General features: G+C 40.5%; 1 long non-coding RNA gene across 1 annotated transcript; it reads right to left on the bottom strand.

The window, feature by feature from the left end:
- Window positions 1–6,007: 6,007 nt before the first annotated feature.
- LOC127060038 (uncharacterized) lies at window positions 6,008–15,438 on the bottom strand. Its single transcript, XR_007778568.1, has 3 exons — window positions 15,232–15,438; window positions 14,372–14,575; window positions 6,008–6,391 (listed from the first exon to the last, which is right to left on the bottom strand). It is a non-coding gene; the product is annotated as an uncharacterized LOC127060038 (long non-coding RNA).
- Between the last annotated feature and the right edge of the window lie 680 nt (window positions 15,439–16,118).

The following is a 16,118-nucleotide window of genomic DNA, read 5'->3' as shown; positions in this document are numbered from 1 at the left end:
CTAAAGGAGTCTTGTCCTGGCTGCAATCTACACGAAGAGGAGACAGCAGCAGCCTGCAGAGGAGCAGCTTCTGGTGTGTGATTTGAAGACCATGCTGTGTTTAGCAGGCAGCTCTCACAGGGTGCCACTGTCCTCTTCATCCCTTGGCAAACTCTACCTTTTAGTCTTTTCAGACTGGGCACTTAACAAAGTCTAGGAGAATTAGCTGTCTACTGCTATCAGAAGCCAAGAGGATTTGGATATCCAGCACTGCTTGGCTCCTTCGCAACCCTCAGCTTCAAACAGTTTTTCAATATTTCATGGCTTTGTTTGCTAGAAAAAAAATATAATCCCTCCAACCAAAAAGAAAATCAATTTGTAAAAAAATAGAAACAAGACAGATGTCCTTTCCATGCCCTGCTATCTATGCAGAAACTAGCCAGGTTGCTAAGGGTTAAATTTGTTCCTGAGTTGGCCCAATCACGTTTCTTTTTGCCTTCTTATTAGGTTAAATAAATAGAAACTTCTTGCAATATCCATCCATAACGATAAGCAATTCCCACTATAATGGAGGGCTAATATATAAATTCAGCCCACATCAGTTTTGTGTCAACTAGCAAAAACAGAAACAATGGAAACTAGACAGTCATGGCTCTGCATAGGTCAACAACCAAGGTTATCTGTATTCAATTACTGGTATCTGCAAACTTGCATACTGTCAGCTGATCATAGACTAAATGAAAACTTATCATGCACAGAGGCAGCAAATACATTTATTTGAAGCAGGCATCATATTAGTTCCTTGGTTCGACTGTGGTTAAGGGGAAAAAAGGGGTTATCAGTCTTTTGGGAAATTCTTTCAAATATAACCTGCAGCAAATATCTAAAATTGGGGATTATCTATGTTATAAATCTTTGTTCAAAAAGTAGAAAAGGAACAGAAATTGCTCTGCAGCCCTCTAAGACGATAAATTATATTATTTAACAATAGATAAACTTAGGGCACCTTTCCTGTGGTACAGCCCTATTGTGAATTAAGCTTTAATCTGCTTCACCTCAACATCTGTTCAGTGGAACCAAAGATCTGGCTGGATTGGACACAGACAGTAATTTGTTTGTTAACTGCTTCTCCGGAACAATAGATCATTTCAGAAAACAAAGCCTACTAACACAACGCATATTTATCTGTTTCCTCTATCTGTGTTCCTTTTTCCATAAGTGCAAGTTCAGGCTTTTGAAATGTTTTCCTAGAGATAATTTGTGATGCTGTTAGATTCATGACCCTGGAAAAATAGATTATTTTTTTCAAGCTTTTTTTCATCTTTGACCAACAGATGTTCTGTTCAAAATCTGAAAGTACTCACGATGTATGTACTAGCAAATTATAATTGTTAACGCCCCTGTGGAAGGAAAATGTCAAATATTTTCTATCAATAGACTGTTTGGAAACAAAGGCATTTGCTTCACAGAAGTTCCCGTACTCAATCTTCCCATTTGGCTTTTCCACCAGTCTATTCAATTAGACATTTAACATTTTGTTTGTTTTCAGAAGAGGAAGTGAAAATTAACTTCACAGAAACAAAAAAATAAAACATAAAAGCCAGAGGGCATTCTGTATTTCACTGTAAAATGACACACCAGCTCATTTTGGTGATACAAAAGTGACCACAGAAACAAGTCTGTGATCCAGTGCCAGCATTTTACCACTGCACACCAAGGTGGCAATCGAAGAACAAAAAACATCTGGGAGCATGATGCAGATAAATATCCAAACACATGTCTTCTAATCAGAGCTCTCCACCCCCATGGATAGTCTCCCCTGGCCAGACAACTTTAGTAAAAAACATATTTACCTCTGTCTCTACCTCCACGTCTCTCTAGTGTGACATTGCAGTGTTTGAATGGTTCATACTTCCCACTATTATTTTTAAAGGTGAGATTTATCCTCTGCTGAAGGGGCTAAAACCTCTCTGCTAAAACATCTCTCTTCCTCTCTATCTTTCTTTTAACTTGAAACAAGAAAATCAACGACAGCAGGACAAGCTCTCTGCAGAACTCTCCTGCAGAAATGTCTTAAATCCATACCCTGTCAGTCCTTGTACACAATATGCCACCCTTGTATTGTGTTATATTGTGTTGTGCTGTACTGCCTTCTACTCTAGTCTATATCATTGCATTATTTTATCTCCCTCCTTGCAGCATTGGATGTGTCCAAGCCCCTCATAGTGCTGTACAAAAGAATAAGACTAATGTCTAACACATGCTGTCATGATTTGGGGAAATCAATCTCTATACCACTAAAATTAATTCTGTCTTATAGCATTGACTGCATTGCATCTGTTTCAGAGAGCAAGCCCCATATGGACTGGCACTTCCTGGCCCTCTCTGCAGCCTCCTGCCCTTTCATTGATGCACTGACCGTAGGAGATGCAGGTTACGTCCTTTTACCTGGCTACGGGGCTAACAGTAAAACATCATTAAAATGGGAAAAATCAGCCATGCAAATGAGCCAGAGAAATGCCTGCCAACCAAGGCAAAGGAACTTTTCCAAGTCTGAACCCTATCAGGCAGCAAGTTAGTAACTGTTTTGTGGATTCATTTGATGAGCTGATAAATATGATAAGAGGGCACCTGAGGTGTTACACAAATAAGGAGAGATTGAGAATCTGTGTTTCTGAGAAGTCAGAGGCAGAAATTTGTGTCTAGAAGAAGAATTGTGACCTACTTAGAGGAATCTGACTTAAGCCCCAAATAATGTTCTTGCTCAAGCATGAATTACAAGCAGCTGAAGAAAGATGAGCTTTTGCACTTGTGCTCTAGCCAAGTTTGCCCACATCTAATGAGCAGAAGTACAACTCAGTGCCATTTTGTATTCCCGGGACGTGGTGCAGATGGAGAAGCTGCTCTGAATGTGGGTCCAGAAGCCATTCACCCACTCCTCCAGGCACTCCACACATCCTGCCTCATGCCTCTCCTTGCAGAGCCTGGAGGAGGAAAGCATCAGGTTCAAGAGCAGAGGGAGCAGCAGTAGCTGTGAGAAGCAGCAGCCTTACAAACTGGAACCAGAGCTGGCAGCAGCGCTGGAGCACTGGGCATGGATCAGGCTGGAGAGAAAGAATTAATAGTTCCATGCTGAGAAGCCTGGAGAGTGAGAAAGCAGCTGTCACCCATGGAGGGAGGGGAAATGCTGAGCTGCCACACATAAACTCAGGTACAATAGTCCCAGTGCAGAAAAATTCCTGGGGGCAAAAAGATGGTGAAAATATGGGTCTTGGCTCACCCCCATGCTGGGCGATGCCTCGCTGCGTGTCAAGTCTGGGCAGATGTTTTGTGTGTTGTGTTATTTGGGCCAAAGTCCCACAGGAAAAAAAAAAAAAACTGAGTCCAAATTGAAAGATGCTATGAGTCAGTCTTCTGATGAAAGAGAAGAACGTGATGTTGGGGCTGGCAAACATGATAGTGCTGTGGGATTAAAAGAAAAAAAAAAAACCTCAGAGAAAGGGTATGCAAATGATGGGAAAAAGAGCATAAGAGGACATTTTCTGCAGGGATGCTATTGCTATATCCCTGCCTTCCTTTCCCCCAGAGGGTCGTGGGTGAGCTCATCAAGTCAGGATCCAGAATTAAGAAGAATGTAAAGATAACTGAAGTATCTCATTGGCCTCCACGACAGAAGTGTTTTAGTTGGGGTTTGAGGCTACCTGGGGTCCTGACCTAAGCAGATCCCTGAGAGGTGGGAGAGCCCTGGGTGTTGCCCAACCAGGCTGGGCAGATTGGGAGACATGGCCCAAAAGCCACCCAGGAAACAGCTGGACCCACACTGGCACCACACACACTGTCCAGCATCACAGTTTGAAGTGAAACTAATTTGACCTAAAGCTCAAGTTTTAACCAATTCCTATTACCTGCAAAGCAAAACTAAATTCTGGCATTGGCACTGCCTGGAAACAGCAAGGGGAAAGCAGGAATTGCACAGAGCAGGGGAAATTGCAGGCTGTGAAGGATAGCTGAATACTACCTGGTTTTGGTTAGCAAAAGTGTTTTCTACAGCAAAGGCCTCACATTTAAAGACACCATTTTAACTTGGCCTCAGAAGCTCTGGCAATGCAAGCAGGGTAAAAGGAACAGTAGAAGAGGTGGCTGTTGTCAGAAAACACTTCCTGAAAAATATTAAAGTTCTCTTGAGGCACGTAGAAAAATTCCAGAATAGTGTATTATTATTGTTATTATTATTACCCTTGATCTTTTGGAAGGTGGGGATGGAGTATATGCAGTTTTAAAGACAAAAGACAAGACATCTTTAGCCTTTAAAAAGAAAAGCACAAAGGCTGCTAGGCTCTCCTTGCAACATTTTTAATTATTTTCCTTAAGTTTCCCAATAAAAACACATGGCATGGAGCCTCACCCAATAAAACTGAGCAGGTAAAGGCAATACCCATTGTCTAATCAATATCATATTGCTCATGGCTTTAGCTTGTTCAATAGCTGAGCTCATTGACTCCTGAGTTGCACCTTAGGATGCCAATATCTGCTTAATGTTGGACAAACTGCATTTGTCATTGCCTGTAACCGAGTTCTTTAATCTCATTAATAACCCACAGATACTGAAACACAGCTTAGGATGAACTGGCTGGACTCTGCCAGGTTTCCATGTGCACTCCAGCTCAGGGGGTCATGTGTTATATGTTAGATATATAGAGTGCCCCTGCAGAGGCTGCAGCCCTCCTGTCCCATTGCCCCTCAACACAAACACCCATTAATGGCAGAAACTGCAAAAAACTAAAGCCCAAGAGAATTCTGCCATCAGATAGAGAGAGCTGTGTCTGCATTTAGTGCATCATAGCCCCCGTACCACATTATCTGTGGTGGCCTCAGCCCCCAGCACGGGGGAGGCAGGAACACCTCCTGCTGCTCACGCCTCATCCTCTGCTCTCCTGCATATGGCAGAGAACCCACGTGCTGCAGCCCCACAAGTGTGCATCAATAAATTATCTTCATTGGAAACACATTGCAAACAAAATGCAAATGGCAAGAAAGTGCTTGTTCTCAGAGGTCTGTCTTGAGAGTTCATCTACCCAGATTATAAACACTTGATAAGCATCCTGGTTTTCAGGCTAACTGTCTGTATGGCAGATCCCAGGACTAGGCTCCTGGGATTTCAAAATGTATCATGAAATAAAAACAGCTGCAAGGGAAACTCATATGACTAGGATAGGTGCCACATAGCAATTAACAGCCAGAAGTTTTGATCTGGAAAATCACATTTATTTTAATTGCTTCACTGTTGTGTTCATAAAGAATTTGGCTCATTTGATTATTTTCCTTATTAGATATACTACTTAACTTTGGAACAATGTAGTCATTAGTTCCATTGTTCGAGGTTTTTCATTGCAGTGAAATGAATGACAGAGACATGTTCTGCAAGGAAGATTGTTTATAAATATTTATCATAGCCTTAACAGATATTTGTGTAATCCACTCTAATTTTTCTAGCACATAATTCACCAGTTATTTAATCTGTTGTGTGATGAGTGGCAGGTTCCTTAACCTTGAGTTCAATAAGGCATTTGAAGTGTGTGATCTCTTATCACAAGAACAGAGCAGGAGAGTAACTCATCTTTTTTATACAAAACTGGCATTCTCTCCATTTTCCTTTAGCGGGCTGTTTAAAGAAGATGCACACGTCTGAGTGCTTTCACTGCTGCTGTTCCTTCCTGAATTTTGCCTTGGCACCATGGCAGGGATCAGCTGTGCCTCCTGGAGCACAGCTCAGGAAGGCCGGGAGTGGAGTGGGATGGGATGGGATGGGATGGGATGGGATGGGATGGGATGGGATGGGATGGGATGGGATGGGATGGGATGGGATGGGATGGGATGGGATGGGATGGGATGGGATGGGATGGGATGGGATGGGATGGATGGGATGGGATGGGATGGGATGGGATGGATGGGCTGGGATGGGATGGGCTGGGATGGGATGGGATGGGATGGGATGGGATGGGATGGGATGGGATGGGATGGGATGGGATGGGATGGGATGGGATGGGAGAGGGGCTGGGTGAGGACACGCGTGCCGGGCACGGCGGCTGTGAGCGCACCTGAGAGAGGGGCTGGCACATAAAATATGCATAGGCCCTCCTGCAGCAAACAAATCTACTTAATTGAAAGGAATGGGGAGGTGAAAAATGAAACTTGGCAGTTCAGCTTCACTCCACCATTTGTGGTTGTTGTGGGACTCCAGCAAAGGGAGCTATCACTGCGGGCATAATTTACTTGATTTTAAGGATCCATATGAATTCTGGCGACATACCAAGTAGCCATTAGCTATGAGGAGTGGTTCCCGATGCTCATTTGTTTTCCATGTGTGAATTTTCCCTCTTCCAAACTTTCTTTAGGAAAAAAAGTACTTTTTCTTCATCAATTCCATGTGGAAAATAAAACAAAAATACAAATAATAAATTATTCAAGGAACACAACTGATTTTTTTTTAAATGGAAAAATACTGGTTCTAGAAACAAACTGGCAGCTTACTTTGATTTTGATAAGTGTTAAGTTTTATGTTAAGTGTTATAAAATGATATGCTTGTTCACATGCTCAGGCATAGTCTTTCTGTGCAAATTATCCTAAATAGGGTAACTCAATAGCAAAGCAGGCAGGTTTATAATGCTATTACTATTAAGAAAATACCCTTAATATGAGACATATGCAGGATGCTATTACATCAGTAGGCTGCATTTATTAAATATGCAGGAGCAGCCCTGTGGATCAGAGCAGAGATGCTGGTCCTGTAACACATGTAACTTGGTTTAGTCTTGGGGTCAAAATCTGTTAATGCAATTTGCTGTATAAGAAGAAGAATTTAAAATCCATGTGGTTTTAATGACACATTCAAGATTGGGGGCGTAGGGGGGTGTTGATTTTGTTGGATTTTTTTGTTTGTCCTTCTCATATTAAATGAGAATTTCTTTGAAATTTGTGCGTCAGACACTGAAACTAATCTGTGAAATAAGACCAAAAAAAAACCACCTCTTTTAATTTATTTGCTTGAAAAGTTTAATTTTGGCCAAGTCGTGTTTCAAATTAAAAATATCATTAGTAATAATTTGCATTTACTTATTGAAGCATTACATGATAAACCAGAACCATGTGTCAAAATGTAACTCTCATAAAATAAGTGCACTGAGATAAAGGAACCTCAGAGATTTAAAAAATCAATGTGACACTCAAGACATCTAAAAAGGGTGCCTGCCTTAAAAAGGGAGTGTTTCCATTTCAAATAATTAATACGTTTTGGTTTCTTCATTTTTGTGGTCTTGTAGCACAACTTGTATCTAAGGCACTATGTTGAACATGCATATTTTGGACTGAGCTCTAGTTTGTGTCTATTTAGCAGCTACTCACAGCTGTCTCTGCTTTGAAAGTATTGGGATAAAATCTCTTCCCAAACTCCAGTCAATACAAAGCACTGGCATTATTTGAAGTGGCTCTGCCCAGGCTGTGGGTGCTGGCACCCTTGTGCCACATTCTGTTTGACCCTGTGATGATGATGGACTCCTCCATGGGGTCAATTGTGTGTTTTGGGAGAAGAGGTTGTTCTTTTTTTTAAAACCCTGTTCCTGGACACAGCTCCTTGAGCTTTACACATTCAAGTGGTGTACTTACATGGCCAACTCTGCTAAGCTACTTTTTTGACACTTTTGACATAAAAGCTCTTATTTCATTGACTGTACCTGCAAAATACTTGTACAAAATTTTAATTATATACGTAGCAATTAGGATATTAATTTTTAAATCATTATATATTTAACTTACCATCTTAATATGTGTTAATGGCAACAGCAACAAAGAGACACATGCATAAGAAATTAGAATTAATTGCTCGGTAGTACAGATGACTTATGCTGTTCCAAGAGGCAAGCTGGTGCTGGGAGAGGCAGACTCATTCCCAGCAGATAGAACTTTTACACAAAGAAAATTAAACTTGGGGGTTTTTTAACTGTTCCTTTTCACTTTCTCAGTGAACTCCATGCCTTTGTTTTATGGTGCAGCAGGCCTGGCTTTCCAAATTTCATTCCTCTGGCTTGCAATGCCAGAATCATACTACTATCCGTGTGAATAAGGCATTTTCTCAAAGAACAGGCCTAATAGTTGCAGTCAGTCTTCCAGATGGGTTGTAAAACTCTTTGAAACCACTCCACTCAAAGGATATTATACTCCTGAAGCTGTATGTTTTTTTATTATAAACAGAGATTTCTAACTCAAAAACACAAAAATGCTGCCTACTTCTGAAGCAAACTGACATGTGGAGCCGTGCTAGATCTCAGCTGAAACAAAACTTAATTTATCTCTCCCTAAATATCAAAGGGACTTGAGGAGGAGTCATATCACATTTGCTCTTTTTAACTGAAAGGCACTGTGGGTGAGTGAAAAGCCCATGAAGTTTTCCTTCACCATCTGATTGACAGGCATGGGATGGTGTCCTCCAGCCAGCTGATTTCAGCCCTTTCCTGGTCCAGCCCCTGCCCCAGCAGCAGCTCTGCAGGATGAGGAGCATGTTGACACTGATTTTTCTCTTCCCATCTCCTCAGAGAGGGCCCTGTAGACCTCATTGCTGAGCCTGTGGCTGGAGTCACACAGAGGGTGACAGCCTGTGGCTGGAGTCACACAGAGGGTGACAGGCTGAGCTGCTGGCCGTGGCCGCAGCACAATCACTGAATGGCCGGGCTTGGAAGGGACCTGAAAGATCATCTAGTCCTAAACCCCCTGCCATGGACACCTTCCACTATTCCAGGTTGCTCAAAGCCCCATCCAGCCTGACCATGAACACTTCCAAAGATGGGCCAGCCACAGCTCCTATGGGCAGCCTGTACCAGTGCCATATTAATTCAAAATATATAAATTTAAATATATATATATAATGGTCCTTTGTAAAACTTTTGTGCATTGAAAGACCAAGCAACGTGCCTGAATTTATCAAACTAGCCAACCTAATAATTCTCTCAAGAAGTAGAGAGAAAATTCAAAATATTTCTGCACCTTGCAAATACCATCAGCCCTTTGGTGGGAACAGACCTGCTAGCACTGTTGGCCTTGTCCTCTACCAAGGTGTGATTTTCCTGTCTGAAGTCAATAATAAAGGTTCTCCCCAAAATTTAACTTGAGCTGATTTCCAGAATGTGTCATGCATCTGAAAGATGGCTGCTCAGGAGAATCCATGGGTGAGATCGGAAGAGAAGAGCAGCCACTGTCTAAAAGCACCATTTTATTCCTTTGAAACATGATAAACTGGAATTGTCCCTGTAAAACACAATTACAGCATCCCCATTATGATTTGTCAGACACCACCCATAAGAGAAAAGCTAAGAGGATTTTTTAATCTGAATTTGTACAGGCTTTTCTGTCATTCTTTAAGTAGATTCGTTATTATTTTTTGCCCATAATTTGTATAAAGTACTTAGCATTCAAAACAAATCCTTTTTAACCTTTTGCCCAACTTGGCTTTTTGTACTTTTTTTTTTTTAAAGGGGGGGAGATGGAAAGGGAGAGAAACCCTTTAAGTACCCTGGGCCTGGGTTCCTTCAGTATGCAGGCTGTAAATGTTTTACTTTGATTTGAGATACATGACAATAAATTAGGGGACATTTATCAAAGCTGCTTTGTTGCATTGCTGACAAAAGCTGCTTTTTGCATAAATTACTGCATTATACAAATACACTTAGCAGGATCCTGTTTCTTTGATGTTAGTGAAGGAGATTTATGTCCAATGGAGTTTTTATTTATCTGCCCTGTTCACCTCAACAAGGGCAGGACATATTCCTCAATTAGTTCCATACCCCTAGAAATGACATATATATCTCACAACTAGAAGCAGAGAAATTTAAACAAAACAAAACAAAAAAGCACAAGTGCACTTTTTCTGGCAAGTCTAAACTACTGTACAGTGTAAAAAGTAAATATTAGGCTGGAGCTGTGGCTTTGAAATCTTTGTTCTCAGACTGCTTTGAAAGCTATTTAAGTAAGCTAATTTTGACAAAACAATATTCCCTTTGCAGAAAAGCTTTTCTAGACTTCATTAAGAGACTAAGTAAATACGAGTCCTTTTCAACAAATACTTGATAGCCGAATAAGTAGGTTAAAGGAATGGATTCCCTGGGTGGTAATCCTCTCTGGAACTGTATTTATGCTAAAATCTCTTCCGATGAATATCTAATAAACTAATGAAGGCCATCTTAGGCTAAATGGTGAATTAGGATGGTTAGAAAGGAACTTGTCAAATGAATAAATTGGCTAAACAGTTACACTACTTAAATGAATACAGAATCTCTTGAACACCATTTTGAGTGCTATTCTTCTGTCACTCACCATATCCATACCTCAGTCTACACGTAATTTATTTTGTTCCTAGGTCAGGGGTTCAAATGCAGCCCTATGTAGCCACTCAGAGCTGTTGCTATACAATGGCTTGAGATCATTCCAGAGAACCCTCAGACCTCAAAATAAAAAAAAAAAAGGCAGAAATTTACTATTGCCCTCCTCTTTATATAAATAGTACATATTTATACATATATACATAATATTGTTTGAATATATATATTATATAGAGTGTATATCTCTACACACATATATAATGTTGTCAGTCTTTGGCACATTTTTTAATCAATGCCAGAGTACCACTGAGCCAGGCCATGAGGAAGAGATGATCTGGAGGACTGGAGGCTAATACTTACAGCCCCAATGTTGTCAGGGCCTGTGTTAACCTTAAAGCTTTGCCAATGAGAGGAAAGAGCTGATGCTGAGAGGGCTGAATCAGCTCACGCAGATGTTTTGGAGCACTGTCCTCCACATCGTTGGACAATCACCCCCCAAAACTAGAGGGAAGCCCCTACATCTCTGGAGCACTCCACTGAAAGCTAAAAGGTTCAAAATTGGTACCTCTCATGCTTCACCCTTTCTTTGCTGGCCTTTGACAGACACTTTTTTTGATCAAAATATTTATGTCGGAAGGTCTTTGAGCTTTTGCTCATTCTTGTCTATAAAACTACTGAAGGTTTTCAAGTCATAAAAAAAAAATCTTTTCTAAAACAATAAAAATCTTTCATTAGCAAGCCCTTATTTTCTTTTAAAGATGCTCTTACATGTTAACAATATGGAGTTCTTAACTGAATCACACCCTTTTTTAAAAAAATTCTGGAGAAAGTTCTCTACCCTTTCCTCTCCACCCACCCCCAAGATTAAAAAAAAAAAAAAAAAAAAGATGAGGTCCTTTTCATGTTGGTAGGAAAACAATAAAATTATACAAAAATAGATTTTCATTATTCAGGCTGCTCTGGGGAGCAGATTCCACACAGTGCATTTCAATGATCCCAGACAATGAATTACTATCATAATTTGTTTCTAAAGTCTGTTTAATTGGCTCACTTAGCCACCTGTTCAGTATAGTTACCATGAAAACATGGTAACAGAGTTGGTTTTGCTAAATTTCTGAGTGCCAGCCTTTCATCCTTCATCCTGCCTCTTTCTCCCATAAAGTATCAAGCAATGCTTAACACAGATTTAAAAATAGTGTCATAGCCATGCTACACATATTTTAGCTAATCAGGAAGAAACTGAAAAGTTATAACAATGCTATGCTAATCAGGGCATTTACTCACTGTCAGCTCTGCCTGTTCCTGGGTGAGTGTCAATTTGTTACATCCCACTGCACATATAATAACAGGGGGAAAAGGTAAAGAATGATATGCATACTTTGTGTATGTGGAGAGATAGATGCTACACACCCCCCCATTTCACGTTAATAAGTTCCATTAAAAGGAGTAAAGTTGTGAGAGGAAATTCAGCCAAGGACTTTGAAACTGTCGTACATTATTTAATTTTTTTTTTTTTGTAAAAATAAAGAAAAGGAAAAGCAAGCAGAGTTAAAGGCATGAACTCCCATTTAGTGACGCTCACCACATTAAAAGAAAAAGTTACAAGGCACTGGGGCACCCTTTGTTGCCTGCCGTGAGTCAGATTGCTTTCCTCGAGACCAGTGTGAAGTATTTTTGCAGAAGAGCAGACTCTGAGAAGGAGAGGGGCTCAGCAGCAGAGCATAATTAGCACTCTCTAAAACTGGAGCTACAGTGTAAACAGCTCGAGTCTTCACTGCACAATGCAAACAAACAATCCCAGCTGAGAATTCCCTGGCAGGAACCAAGCAAATACAGCCCTCGCTGCTGACTGCTGTTATTGCTATGGTTGCTTAATCAAAACAGACAGCAGCATGTAAAAATGTAAATATTTGATATTTGTTAATACAGTCCTAAGTTATTGCTCTGGCCTGCTGGTTTGGTTCCATGCATTGGGATCCTCTGTGCAACTCACTCGTCATACATTTCAGCAGAGGAATATTTTTTAGAAGCCATTATCTAAACTGCTGATGTAATAAGGCACCGGTATATGAAATACACTTAATAACTCAACTTCAGTTATTTATTGTGAACGAGGGTGCATTCTCCTTGATTCCATTTCCCAGCAAAATATAAGTGGAGCTTTCATCATGAGTGCTTGAATTTATGGCAAGCAGACCAAGTGACATTAAGAAAGCCACACAATCCCTTCATTCAGGCTTTAATAAGGAAGCCAAGGAAAAATTATCCAAGCTGGTTTGCGGGTGACAGCACAAGAACTTTTTGGAGTCAGAAAGTTAGCACGGAGGCTCCCTGTCAGCCCATTAAAAAGCAAGGTTGGCATTCCCAGATATTGGAACCATGTGTGCAGAGGAATTTTTCTTCTGGTAAGACATTCCAAATATTGTCCCAGAGCCAAACACTTCGGTGTTAGACTAATTTAAGCAGTATGTTGGAATCAGCTCTCAGGACTTTGATCATATGGAGATCGTTTGTTACAAATTGAACTAACCCAGTCTCTATTTCTGGTGGATCAGAACTATGGATTTGTTGAATTAAATGCCTCATTTAATGCAGTTTGCACATGAAAAGAAAGCTGCACTCAGGAATCTGATAGTGAATTTTTCACCTAACCAACAGGTCTACTTTTTTATTACTTTTAAACCTAATCCATACTCAGTCCACACTGTTCTTAATAAGCCCGAGGCTGTTTGGAGTGAAGGTTTAAATCAGCTCGTATGTTATGGGGGGAAAGCATCACTGAATTATCAAACCGTGTAATAAGGAACACATTTGAATCCAATTCTAGAAATAATTTTATGAAGAAAAATAAATTAGTTCTTGGTTGTTATTTACCATCCAAATAGCTCAGTGCTCTTTCATGACAGCAGTGGACGGAAAGCTGAAAAATGATTTTGCAGACATACGATTTTCTCCCTGCTTCTCATTGCTATCCCCATTTTTGCAGCTGAACTATTGTGAGGGTTAAAAGTGCAGAAAATAAAGCATTTCCACATATGGCTGCACTTTCTTTTCATTTCTTGAAGTTATAATGTCTTTAACTGTTGATAATGATATTATAAACTGTCATTTAGTGCATTTTGAGTATATTAAATACATGAACAAAAGATGTGTAGTTCCAGCTGGACCCTGATCAGAAACACTGAGATCTGATTCACTGAAACTGCAGACAGCAACGTGCAGAGCTTGTGAGGAGCCTTGTGGAACAGGTAGCAGTTGCAATAGTAACAGAATAAAATAATTGATTAAAATAAAAGAAACCTGACAGCAGTTATTTCTCCAGGAGTGGGATGAAACTGAGAAATGGGTACCCAAGTGATATCTAATGGAAGAGTGCCTGGCATGCTGCTACACAGTGGACTGACACAGGGCTTGAGTATATCACAACTCTCTGCCTTGGGGAGCTCAGGATTTACACTGTTTTCAACACATTTTCATCTGGAGTCTCACACAAAATAAAAGCAGGAACACCAGCAATTCCCAGGGACCCTTCCTCTCAGTCCCAAGGGAATCTACACAACAGAGTTGACATGGAAGGAAATGGGAATGCTGTTTTCTGCCCAGAAGGGGCAAAATGAATCTCTCCAACCTCACAGCTTTGAAAGGACCCTATAGCCAAGCTGAAAACCTCTGATACATGGATATAATTTTTAATGACATCTCACTGTTTTACTGGTTTAGCAAAGAGATAATATGCCATGGTATAAATAGCCTCAGCCCCTTGGTGCTGTTGCAGGCATATCTGCCCACTGCAGCTGGAAAAAGAACTAACCAAAAACTCAAAAAGGTGAAATCCCTGCCAGACATGAGCCCTGAGCAAGAATTATCAAGACCTTTATTGGGCCTTAGAAGACAGAAAAGAGTGACATGAAAATAGCATGGCAATACCCTAGGCCTGACCAGGGCAAGCTCAATCCCCAGTTTTTGCTGACCATGGTGTTCCCATTGCACTAAGGGAACCATCCTGAGCCTCCCCTGTCCTTACCCAGGCCACGGGGGCATGAGGGTGAGCTTGGCACAACCACTGCAGAACACCAAACAGGAGAGGGAAGCAATAAGGGTGTTGTGTGCTCCAAATCCCATCCTGGGGCAGGGGGAGTGGGAAGGATCTCCCACAGATCGTTCGCTCCAACTCCCATTGCATGCACAGAGCAGAGTTCATTCTTCATAAAGAAAAGGAAAACTGTTCCTTTAGGGAAGAAAAAAACCCAAAACAACACAAAACAACAGTTATCTAGCAGATACTGATTTATACACACTCACACACGTTTACATATATATTTTATTGGCAAATAAAGAAAGATCAGATCTTTAATGAAATCAGGATGGGTTTGGGAGCTGAACTTGAGCTGAACTCCCCAGATTTTCATGGAACTTCAATTAAAAGGGTTTCAGAGGAGTTGCTGAAAGCCAAGCACTTGCCATTGAAAGCTTAATTTAAAATGAGAAGCATTTTTACACCACATTTCTCAGTGAAATTCTATCCCTGATCCTCATTATATACTTTCTTTCTGGAACAATATATATTTTTTTCAGATAAACCATGTGACAATGTATATAAATTTTATCCTCAGGTGTTATGACAAGTGTGCACATAGTGGCTACAGTGACTAAAGAAACCATGCTTATTGTGCAGAAAATCCCTCTGCCCTCTCCACTCTAAAACTAGTGGTGAAATTTCAGTCAGAATTTGTTGTCATGTATGATATACAAGGATTTAGGTACCTGATAAATACTAGGACTAGCAAAAAATGTGTTTTGGGGGAAAGGAGTGAAATCTAACTTCAGAAAACAAAGCAGAAGAAAATAATGAAAAATAAAGATGGTTGTTTAATTTCTGCTTACCAGCCTATTCTCCTTCAATCCCAAGAATACAAGGTAAATACACAGCCTCACTTTAGGGCCCTTTTTCAATACCAGTGGAGTCACACAACTCAATCTTCGAGCTTTGCCTTCAAAACACATCCCTTGCTTGATCAGATGTACTACAATTCAATCTGAATGTCAGCTTCTGGCTGTGGAAAGAGCAGTTGAAGAGTGACCAAAACGGACACAGATCCTGGAGTTTCAATGGCTTGAAAGCATTAAGGGAAATGATCATGTTTTAACCAGGTACCAGGAAATAAGTTACTTTGAAAACCATTTAAATAAATAATACTTTACTGTGTAATGAAACATGATGGACTAGAAATAATTGTGAAACTTTTTAAAGTAATGAAGGGGGGGAGGTGTGCCTAAAATAACAAAATCCAGCACTGTGTCAGGGACACAGTTACCAAGACAAACTTTATGTGCTGTGGGGTGGAACCTCTCCCTCTGCCCAAGCTATCTGCACTGCAATTGAATAATAACAGACCTGCAAACCATAGCTGAGCTCTTGGAGCTGACATGTAAGACTAAGCACTGTAGTTTCACGGTCTCACATGCAAATGGCAACAATAAATTGACTGAAAGGCCTTGTTCCAATTAAAACATTAATTTCACATACTTCTTCCAGTTTTCATTTTCCTATTATCATTTCTTCTGTCCTCACTGTAGACCAAAGACTTCTAACTCACTTAAGAAAAGGCAAAACCAGGCTGTCCTCAAAGGCTCTCCAGTCTCCTTCCCTTCCTGGCAGCTTTGTGAGGAGGCTCAAGAGGAATTCTTTCTTCTTTGACCCTTTTGGGAGATCACTTGTGTCCTAATATACTTTCTTCGTCCCCATTGCATTCAGATGTGAGGAGCAAACT

Source organism: Serinus canaria, chromosome 11 (assembly GCF_022539315.1).
Source record: "Serinus canaria isolate serCan28SL12 chromosome 11, serCan2020, whole genome shotgun sequence".
NCBI lineage: Eukaryota > Metazoa > Chordata > Aves > Passeriformes > Fringillidae > Serinus > Serinus canaria.
Note: the sequence above shows the minus strand (reverse complement) of the source record. Positions and strands in the feature narration are given on the sequence as shown.